At 37.7% G+C, this 11218-nt stretch overlaps 1 pseudogene; it reads right to left on the reverse strand.

Moving 5' to 3' along the window:
* Positions 1–4279: 4279 nt before the first annotated feature.
* On the reverse strand, positions 4280–9278 carry LOC132096158 (uncharacterized; annotated as a pseudogene).
* Between the last annotated feature and the right edge of the window lie 1940 nt (positions 9279–11218).

Raw genomic sequence — 11218 nt, forward strand, 5'->3', positions numbered from 1 at the left:
CACCCAGTGAGGTAGTGCTTTGACAACGGTGAGTGGAGCTACTTGTTCTGAGCCCCGGCCTACACCTAATAGGGGCGCAGGCAGCTCGCACAGGGCACAGGAAGGGGCAGCACCCATGGCGCTTTGATAGGGATCCCATTCTCCTCGGTCACCGACGTGGCGTCGAGAGTGACCGACTGAAAGGGAATGTCTCGGTTACGTATGGTAACCCTCGTTCCCTGAAGGAGGGAACGGAGACGCCACGTCCCGTCACCATGGTTGCTGTACCGCCGCTGAGCTTCCGGGTCCCTGGCTCGGCTCCTCAGCGAAAAACTGGTATGCATTGCACCTGCTGCCTTCTTATACTCACGCAGTGATCAGCGGCAGCTGGATGCAATATTTGCATGCCAATGTGCATTGGCTCATTTAGTTTACACTCGAAGTAGATTGGTCTATCGAAGCGATATCCAATATTCGTTGGTCACCGATGTGGCCTTTCCGTTCCCTCCTTCAGGGAACGAATGTTACCATACGTAACCGAGACGTTATTTACACTGTTAAAGAGTTGGATTCTCATGCTAAACATGGCCAGAGTTACAGGCCAGAGTTACAAAAAAACCTCCAAGTTTGAATAAGTTTTGAAAAGTTTTTTTAAATTGAATTACTTCTCCTGGAAGAGCACGCACACAGGAAACAGAGCGCGAGCAAGAGCAAGCTCATCAACGTGCTTCATTAAGCAGCGCTGCACAGGGCGTGCTTGAGAAGAATGTCTCTGAAGATGTGTGTTTTTGGTTATGAGAGATAGACAACCTTGTTCAGCTTCTGAAAGAACCCAACTTTACATGAACTGTGGATGCAGTTTGTTTCCCCAGACAGCAACTGAGTTTCGCATGTGTGTTTGTTTGTTCTCGTCATTTTGGTGATGAATGTTTTATAAACAAAGCCCAGTTCGATTCTGAAAGATGGAGTGGTCCCAACTATAAAATATCCTGGCCATTAGGCAGAATTTCACTTTTTTGTTGGTAAGCGCAAGATTAACATGATTGAGGCCAAAATATGCTTTTTTTGTAATTTTATAATGAATTATTTGGAGATAGACAACCTTGTTCAGCTTCCGAAAGAACCCAGCTTTACGTGAACAGTGGATGCAGTTTGTTTCCCCAGACAGCAACTGAGTTTCGCATGTGTGTTTGTTTGTTCTCGTCATTTTGGTGATGAATGTTTTATAAACAAAGCCCAGTTCGATTCTGAAAGATGGAGTGGTCCCAACTATAAAATATCCTGGCCATTAGGCAGAATTTCACTTTTTTGTTGGTAAGCGCAAAATTAACATGATTGAGGCCAAAATATGCTTTTTTTGTAATTTTATAATGAATTATTTGGAGATAGACAACCTTGTTCAGCTTCCGAAAGAACCCAGCTTTACGTGAACAGTGGATGCAGTTTGTTTCTCCAGACAGCAACTGAGTTTCGCATGTGTGTTTGTTTGTTCTCGTCATTTTGGTGATGAATGTTTTATAAACAAAGCCCAGTTCGATTCTGAAAGATGGAGTGGTCCCAACTATAAAATATCCTGGCCATTAGGCAGAATTTCACTTTTTTGTTGGTAAGCGCAAGATTAACATGATTTTGGCCAAAATATGCTTTTTTTGTAATTTTATAATGAATCATTTGAATTTACATATTGAAAGACATATATTAAATATTACTGTTATCTGTACCTACATATGTTGTTTGCCCATTGTTGAATTGGATCAACTTTTAAAAAAGTGCAGAGAAAAAGACCTACAGTGCAGAATACCTTCTCTCATGCCATTGGATTCTGTCATCGGACCAGTGAATGGTCAATCTGAAAAACTCTTCAAACATCAGTCTTGTTTCATTTGCAAGAAACAAACAAACAAACAAACAAAAAACTATAATCGTCCAACTGTAGTACTTGCTCAGTGTTCAGTACTGAGAGGTTAAAGTTGAGCTGGTTCAAAGTTAATCTAAACTTTGAAAAAGATCCTGAAATTGTTCTCCAATCATAATGCCAGTTTTGTCTGATTCAGTCAAAGCCATAAAGACTGGAGCAGAACTGATTTGAAATTTTAGCCAGAGTACTTTAAAGTGCCCATCGTCTGGTGTGAAGCACTGGAGAGCTGTGGAGTGTCCAGGTCAAACTCTTACTGCTGACATGCAAAAAATGCCCAACAGCATACCTAAACATTAAAAATGGAAAATTAAATGATAACCACCTACAAAATCATACTGAGTAACGCTGCCGACTGTTTTTATGAATTGTTTGTGTCAGAAATTACTTAATTTGCCAAAGAATTAAAAAAAATCTTAAATTAATACTCACACAGGTTAAGTATAATGCATGTAATGTATGATAATTTAGTCATCTTAACTGAGAAGACTGCAACAGGCCTTTCTTACTTAGCCTATGTTTTGTTAGTTATTTGTAACATAAAATCTCCAAAACAAGGCACAAAAAAAGGATCAACAAGAAAAAGAGGTTAAAAATATAAAAAGTAAAGTACATATTTATTGCATGCATTAATTCAGGTTACTGTGGAATTGATCAGTTTAGCTACAGTCTACCTGGCCATACTACAAAATCTAAAACCTCAGAGTCAGGTTAAGCTTTCTTAGAAAGTGTCTTAACAAGTGAAAGTGACATGACATATAGCCAAGTATGGTGAACCATACTCAGAATTCGTGCTCTGCATTTAACCCATCCAAAGTGCACACACACAGCAGTGAACACACACCCAGAGCAGTGGGAAGCCATTTATGCTGCAGCTCCCGGGGAGTAGTTGGGGGTTCGTTATCTTGCTCAAGGGCATCTCAGTCGTGGTATTGCCGGCCCAAGACTCAAACCAACAACTTTAGAATTAGGAGTCAAACTCTCTAACCATTAGGCCACGACTTCCACAACAACAGGTAAACAATTTCAGATTTAACCAAAATATAGATGAAATGCAAACTAATGAACTCTCTGACAGACGCAAATGTGAGTAGAAGTTAGATAGAATGGGGCTCTAAATATACAAGTATTTATAATGTTCATAATCGCTATATCATGCGATATAGCTTTTGATTATATTGTTGAGTTAAATTATCACATTATTAAATCATAAACTTCTGCCATCATTTATTGTTTTGATCAATATGAATAAAAAAAAGTCCATAACTACCCTCCATTTATCAGTAATACCAGATTTTCAAGTTCACCAAAGGTTGTCTGTCTCATGCCCAATCGATCGCAGGACATCTAGCACAGACTTAACATTTAGCATACACGAAGCTGGACTGGAAACATTTCAGTTCTTGAACTGGACTTTGAGACAAAATGCTTCACCTTTGCAGTTTCGATTCTCAACAGCAAGGGGTGTTAAATAGACAAACCATACAGTCCAGTGAAATATCATCTTCAGCTGGTTCAGACAGGCTTATATGTTATAGTCTTTAATTTGAGTAAGGATAGCTTAAACTTTTTACATTTTACATTTATGTATATATGTGTTAATATATAGGTCGAATTTGGCTCAAAAATATTATATTATATATTGCTTTATTGTTTTGATTCACAAATCAATAGTTGAATAATATAAGAATAATGCTGTCAGCAAATTAAAAGGCCTTTTATATACAATTTTTTCCCCCCACCAATATATTTGAGACCTTGTGTTTCTTGAGTAATCATCCAGTGTTTGTAACTGGATATTAATAAAATCACTATAAATAAAAAGACAAAGGTTTAGATAAGACAATGGCATTCTTTTTATTAACTCTCATAACAGCACTTGGATATATCAAATATAACTAATAAACACATATAGGACAATATTATCTAATTGCAGACAATATCACAAAATTGTTATTTGACACTAAACCTCTGGCAGTGGAATATACAACGTGTCTGATATTCTTTCAGTCTTGTGTCTGTTTGAGTTTCTTCCTTGGAAATGTTCTTCTTCGAAGCTTAATTCCTCTGCTACACCCTAAAACCAACACCGAAGTACTCTATACATAACTACATATATTAAACAAAGAAATTCAGCAATATAGTTTATTTACATTTTTCCTCATTAGCAGGAGACGAACAAAGTTTTGTTGAAATATGAACCTTTTCAGTTTCAGTAAGATTGCATTTTAAAAGTATATAAAATAATAACATTAATTCATTTTTACATGTATGTTTTGCAGCGAGTGCTCGAACATAATCAAACTTCTGTCAAATATATTTCAATGAATTCTAAAATCAAAATTCATCAATTTACAATAATTGTTTTTAAAGTTAAGATTTAATTTAATCTTCATCATAATCAGTGTCAGTAATGCTCAAATGATAAACATTATAATACAATATGGTCTTCGGTGAATATTCTTGATACGTGAATGGCTTACAAGAAAATGTTTCTTGTTGTTTTTATACTCTCTTACACAGAAGGATAGCGATGATCACCAACCACAAGATATTTGTTGCTACCACTGGGACTTTTAAGTCAGTCCAGGTGGTCTCAGAAACTGGTATTTAAAAAAACATTCTAAATATTTAAACTGCAATTAAATTTCCTTTGAAAAATGATGTGATCTATCATACTGTATGAATTTTTCTCACCCCCAATTTCAAGCCTACTTTCATTCCCAAACAGTATCTCCCCACACGAGGCCACAGCACAGTAGTAAGTCCCAGCATTGGTTAAACCGAGATTCTTCTTGGGGAGATTTTAGATATAGGACTGTAAATGTGAATCTTTCTCACAGCTATTCTTATATTGATCAGTCATGTTTCCATGATTATAAATGATTCCTGGATGTGTTCCTCCTGTTTTATGTCTGAACCAGTAGACAATGTGATTTCCTACACATTTGTCAGTGAGAAACTGAACAACGAAGATTCAGAGTCTCCTGGGTTAAACTCATTCTCATTTACTCAAGTACCTGAGTCCATTGCAGACAAAAACTGCTTAATATGTAATCCTGAAATAAGAGAACTATTACATTATTTAGATATTCAGTGAATTATTTTATTTTTTTCCAGGAGATGCGATATGACTGCTTTATGCTAGGTTTTCTTTCCTCTGTACAACAATAACAAGCCACTAAAGTAATGAGATTATAGTCACGGGCACCACAGTAATAGATTCCAGATGGCTTTGGAACTTTTATGGTTAGAGCAAAAAGATTTCCTCTATTTAGAACTGACAATCTTTTGTTGTTCTTGAAGTATCCATAAAATGTTGGTGTTGAGGTCTCAGCATAGAGACTGAGGATGTATGTAGGAGCTTCTCACAGAGATTTCTTGAACCAGTAATAGTGGTTTTCATGTTGTTGAAATATCTGTCAGGATAGTACATGGGAGACAAAGGTGATCTGTAAGGGGAGAAGCTTTCCAGTAGGTAGTTGTTGAGGTACCTTGGTCATGGCACAGAGGGCACATCCTTGGATGAACTCCTTGATATCCTCCAGCATTCTCGGCCACCAGTACTTCTGAAGAGTGGAAAGTGTCTTACTGATTCCTGGATGACCGGTTCCCACAGAGGAGTGAGCATCGGAGATGAGGGGCATACGGTGGTCTTCTGACAAGTAGATCTCACATGGGTGGAATGGATTGTTTCGGGATTGTTCACTGAGTAATTCGTCTAGATCCCACTGAATCGGGTTGACAAATAATCTTGTTGGCAAGATGGTCTCTGACTCTTCTGGGGTTTCTTCTAGTGTGTGAAGGCGGGATAAGGTGTTGGCTCTCGTGTTCTTGGAACGGGGCGGTAGGATATTTAAAATTGGAACCCGGTAAAGAATAGGGCCCACCTGGCCTGGTGATCCCCACATGGAAAAAACCTATATAAACATATATGTTTCAATATAGGTTTTGATATAGGTTTTTAATATATGTGACATATATAAAATTGGCCGTTTTCCTATATTATATGTACATATATGTACATATATGCACACATATATATATATATATGTACATGTATATGAACATATATATGTACATATATGCACACATATATTTACACATGTACACACGTATATATGCACCTATATGTTCACCTATAATAGTAAAATTAAAATCCATAGCTGCTAGGCAACATAAATAAAAGTCCAAAATGTAGAAATGTACATTATTTATTTACTCAAGATCAATCAAATAGTACAAGAACAAAAATAAGACAAAAAACCTGCTAGGCAATATAAATAAAAGTCCAAAATATAGAAATGTACATTATGTATTTACAAGAACAATCAAATAGTACAAGAACAAAAATAAGACAAAAAACTGAACAGAAAAAAAAATCATCTTTATTATTCTTTGAAGGTCTGTCATGACGCACCTCATCATCATCATCCTCCTCCTCCGCCGCCGCCTCCTCCTCCTCTTCCTTCCTGCACTATCCAATGACGTTTGATAGGGTGTCCGAGATTTTTTTTTTTCGGCGCACAAATTTTTTTAGCGGATAGGCATTTTCGTCCACACGGATCTGGCGTTTTGGAAGAGTGAAACCGATGTTTTGAAACAGGGTCCCAGAGTGGATATATTTGAAAACGCCGCTTTTGCATTTCGTCTCGCCGGCGAATCCGTACATTTTCTGAAAATATGGCGTCATCAGCCCACGTCTCGCCCCTAGTCAAACACCACTACATCACGTAACGGCAACAAAAACATGAACAAACACTGAACGCTAACATTAACACGGATTAATAAATGTATTGTTCCATGTTCGCTTGTGTACCACGCGCAAGGTTTATCAGCAAATCCATGTCTTCTTCTCCATTTTAAGTGTATCTCTGTGGCAGAATTACAGCGGCTCATGCTGGTCTGGCATGTATACTACATCGGTTTCATGTGGACGCGGATATTTCTTGAGACGAGGGAAAAAAAGATCGGGGGTCGATCTCCGTGTGGACGGGGCTGAAGAAGTACCGGGTACTTATGGTTATGGATAGAAATGTAGCGGAGTAAAGAGTACAATATTTGCCTCTCAAATGTACTTGAGTAAAGTCATGAGTACTCCCCAAAAATGATACTCGAGTAAAGTACAGATCTCTCAAAATTGTACTGTACTCAAGTAAATGTACTCCGTTACTGTCCGGCTCTGTATATCATGTTAATATATTGCCATAGTTAAATTCCGTAACATGCCAATTACATGTGATACCAATTTCACATGTTCGCACAAAGGGGCGCTGCACAAGATCCCGGGCCCCAGTCCTAATGCCCCCTCCCCCCCACCCCCCATCCCGAAAATATATATTCCAGACTTTTCAAGGGCCCTCTCTTCCTTTGGGGCCCTGGTAATCAGTACTGGTTTTACCCCCAGTCCGACGCCCCTGTTCGCACATACATAAGTTCTTGCATAATTTTTTCCATTAATTCTTAGTTTTTGCCTTGATAATAGAAAATATGAGCTAGGCATCGTGTATGACAGTCAAAAATGGGATATGAGCTAGATCCTGCCATTAGCTATATAGAAGACATATCTTGTATGTACTGTATAGGGCTTATATGTGGATATGAAGAAGCAATACCTATATTTCCTGTATATGCACATATATGCACCTAAATTTTGCCTATATGTGGCATATATACGCATATATGCCGTATATATACGGCATATATGCAGCATATATGCAGCATATATGCAGTATATATACGCATATATGCAGCATATATGCGCATATATGCAGCATATATATATATATTATCATATATGTGCATATATGCAGCATATATGTGCATATACACTGCCTATAGGTTTCATATATGCGCATATATCCACATATAGGTTCTTTCCATGTGGGGAGGGTTGAGTCTTTTCGCTTCTTTTAGGTACTGGAGGTTCTTGTGATCCATGAGTACAAGAAAAGGCTGCCGGGCTCCCTCCGACCAGTGCCTCCATTGTTCTCGATTGCCAATGTCATAGTTTCTCTCGGCGGGTGATAGTTTCTTCGAGAAAGAAGGCACAAGGCATGGGTTTAGCAGCATGTTCTGATTACTGGGATAGGATGGATCCCACTCCTGTTGTAGAGGCGTCCACTTCCACAATAAATTTCTTTTCTGGATCTGGGTACTGCAGCAAAGGGGCCTTTGTGAAGGTGGTCTTCAGTGCCTGGAAGGCCTGTTCGGCTTCTGGAGTCCATTGGAGTATCTTCGGTTTACCCTTGAGTAGAGATGTGAATGGGGTGGTAATCATACTGTACTGATCAATAAACCGACGATAAAAGTTTGCGAAGCCCAGAAACCTATGGAGTTCTTTTACTGACTTGGGAGTAGGCCAGGGAGTGATTGCTTCCGTCTTACGGTCATCCATCTTTACCCCTCTTGCACTGATATGGTAGCCTAGGAATTCAACAGAGGGCTAGTGAAAGACACATTTCTCTGCTTTTACAAATAAGGAGAACTCTCGGAGTCGATGGAGCACTTGGGTAATGTGATGCTGATGTTTACTTTCATTGCGAGAGTAAATGAGTATGCCGTCGATGTAAACAAGGGCAAACTGGTTCAGGAACTCTCGGAGGACCTCGTCCATGAAACTTTGAAACACGGAGGGGGCATTTACTAGACCATATGGCATTACCAGATATTCGTAGTGCCCAGCTGGGCTGATGAAAGCCATCTTCCATTCGTCTCCCTCTCGGATTCTGATCAGGTTGTAAGCACTCCTGAGATCTAGCTTGGTGAAGATACGGGTGCCACGGAGTTGTTCTAGGGAGGATGGAATCAGAGTAAGTGGGTAAATTAATAACTAAATTTCACAGTGATTTTTTTAGGTCTCTGTAATCTATGCAAGGTCGTAACCCACCATCTTTTTTAGGGACAAAGAAGACGCTGGCGGCAGCTGGTGAGGTAGAAGGTCTAATGTACCCTTGCTTTAAGCTAAGGACAAGATCGTGAGGTTGATTCCTGTTGGAGGCTTGATGGTGAACTGGTGCATGGGTGAGTGTTTTATAGTGCCACGATGATGGTGATCAGGTGCGGGTGATTAGTTCTCTGGGGAGTTTGAGCGTTGTGGATTGGCTGGGACAGGATCTGCCTGGTCCCTGACAATATCAAGCACTCTAAAGTTATAGTTTTGCCTGCAGTGAAGGTCTCCAGGACTTTGTTTTGAACTACAGCAGCAGATATGATGAAACCTGAGAGAGAAAGAGTACAAACAGTATCATCAGAACAGTATCATAAGAATAACAGTTTCCGAAATATTTCAAGGTGAGAATTAACTTTGCAGAACAAATCTCTCTTCTATAGCAAACACACCTGTCCTTAAGGGTAGAAAAAATATCAGAAGTACTTTAAACATAGTTGTGGTCCTCTGTGCATTTGGCAACATCTTATGGAGTGTTTGTAAGATATGTGAATCTGGTTCTGGTGTCTCCTAATATCAACTGACAATTTCTCATTCTTGTGAACTCTCATTTTCAGTCGTATTTAAACTTTTATTTTCTGTATTTCCTTGCTACATAGTAAGTTCAGAATGAAATAAATAAAATTAAAATAAGATAAAACAGGTCCTGTGTTATTTAATCAACCTTATTGATAAACAGTCATTGTTTTAATAATATTATACTCACAAAATTAAGTTTATATATACTGTAGTATGTAGTCTAGAAATACAGAGAATGTTTAAATATTGTACAGTAACTCAACCAGTAATGAGCTGTTCTAGATAATTAAGTCTCCCGTGGCTGTTGGACACGCTTTGAATGCTTTTTGATGCCTAAACTATTATTTAACCATCAGAACATGTTCACTCACATAAGCACTAACAATAATATCCTGTAAAACATGTCAATTTATGAACTGGTGCCCCCTATGTGCAGTCATTGGAGAAACACCTCCTTTCTGTCAAGCCACTACAGAGCAACTGTCATCCAGTGCTTTGATCTGTCAGTTTCCCTCAAAATATAAGAATCCCTCAAATTTATTTGAATGCAATAAAATAATATTATCAATAATACTATTTTAATGCAAATAAAAGCATATTTTGTAAACTTAAGAGATGATGTAGTTGTTCACTCAGTCTAATAACATATACAGTATTACTGTAGGTCAGGGGGTCCAGACCTGTTCCTGGAGGGCCACTGTCCTGCAAAGTTTAGCTCCAGCCCTAATTAAACACACCTGAACAATAGTAATTAAGTGTTGTGTTTGAAATCACCCACCTTTAGCCTCATTCACTATTAGTGCACTAATAGTCTGGTTTAAGGAGGGAATGAAAACTTGTAAGCATATTCAGACACTGAGTTTGTCAGAAGGGCTGCTGTTTTGCATAGTTTGTGCTTGCTGTTTAATAATCATTTGAAACTTAGCAAACAGACAGCTCCTATAGTAATGAAAATATTTATATTGAATTCTTTCATGGAAACTAGCATAAACCTTAAGGTGAGACACTGCAGGCAAAAACACTGTTTTTTCAAGCACCTGTCAATTTTGAGATTTTGGGCTTTTTGGTTTTTCATAAAGTGCTTTTTCAAACTAGTGGAAGGAAAACATCCAAAAGACACTGTTAAGTGTTTCTTTTATAGCACTTTATCTGTTTGTGTCAATAGATTTCAATTAAAATACATATTTTTAAAGGCCGTTTTCTCAAAATGAGTTTTTTCTTCAACACTGAGCCGTAAATCTCCACTTCAGTAGCACTTACACACACCAAACTTGACATTTTTATTCCTGTCTATATTCTGAAGGTTTTTATAGAGGGATTTGTTCATATATATTTTCCTTGATTATATACAACATTTTATTCCCCCCAAAATTGTGAAAATATATTGTTTTCTGGCTGTTCAAAGTATTTTCTGAATTATGGATAACCAGAATTCCCTCTGTAAAAACATTTGACTCTAATTTGTCAAAAAAATTAAACAAAAAATTTGAAACTGACTTCATCTAATGTTCAGATTTTTGTACTAGACATTTATGCAAATTAGCACATATTTCATTAAATAATGCCTCATTTGCATATTTAAACATAACATTTTTGAAAACTTATAATACAAAAAATGTTTGCAATAATCAGTGTAATCAATCAACTGGGTAAGTAAGGTGATTACTATTAGTTATTTTTTTTGCCCTATTCACCTGCAGTGTCTCGCCTTAATTAAGCTATTTAAAAATCAATAAATAAATACATTTATACCTGTATGATATTACACTGTGCCCACATTGGATAAGCCATTTGAATAATGGATGAATGGTTGACCCATCTGCAATCACCATCTTCTAGTGAGAGAGGAATTCAAT

This window comes from Carassius carassius, chromosome 2 (assembly GCF_963082965.1).
Source record: "Carassius carassius chromosome 2, fCarCar2.1, whole genome shotgun sequence".
In the NCBI taxonomy this organism is placed as follows: domain Eukaryota; kingdom Metazoa; phylum Chordata; class Actinopteri; order Cypriniformes; family Cyprinidae; genus Carassius; species Carassius carassius.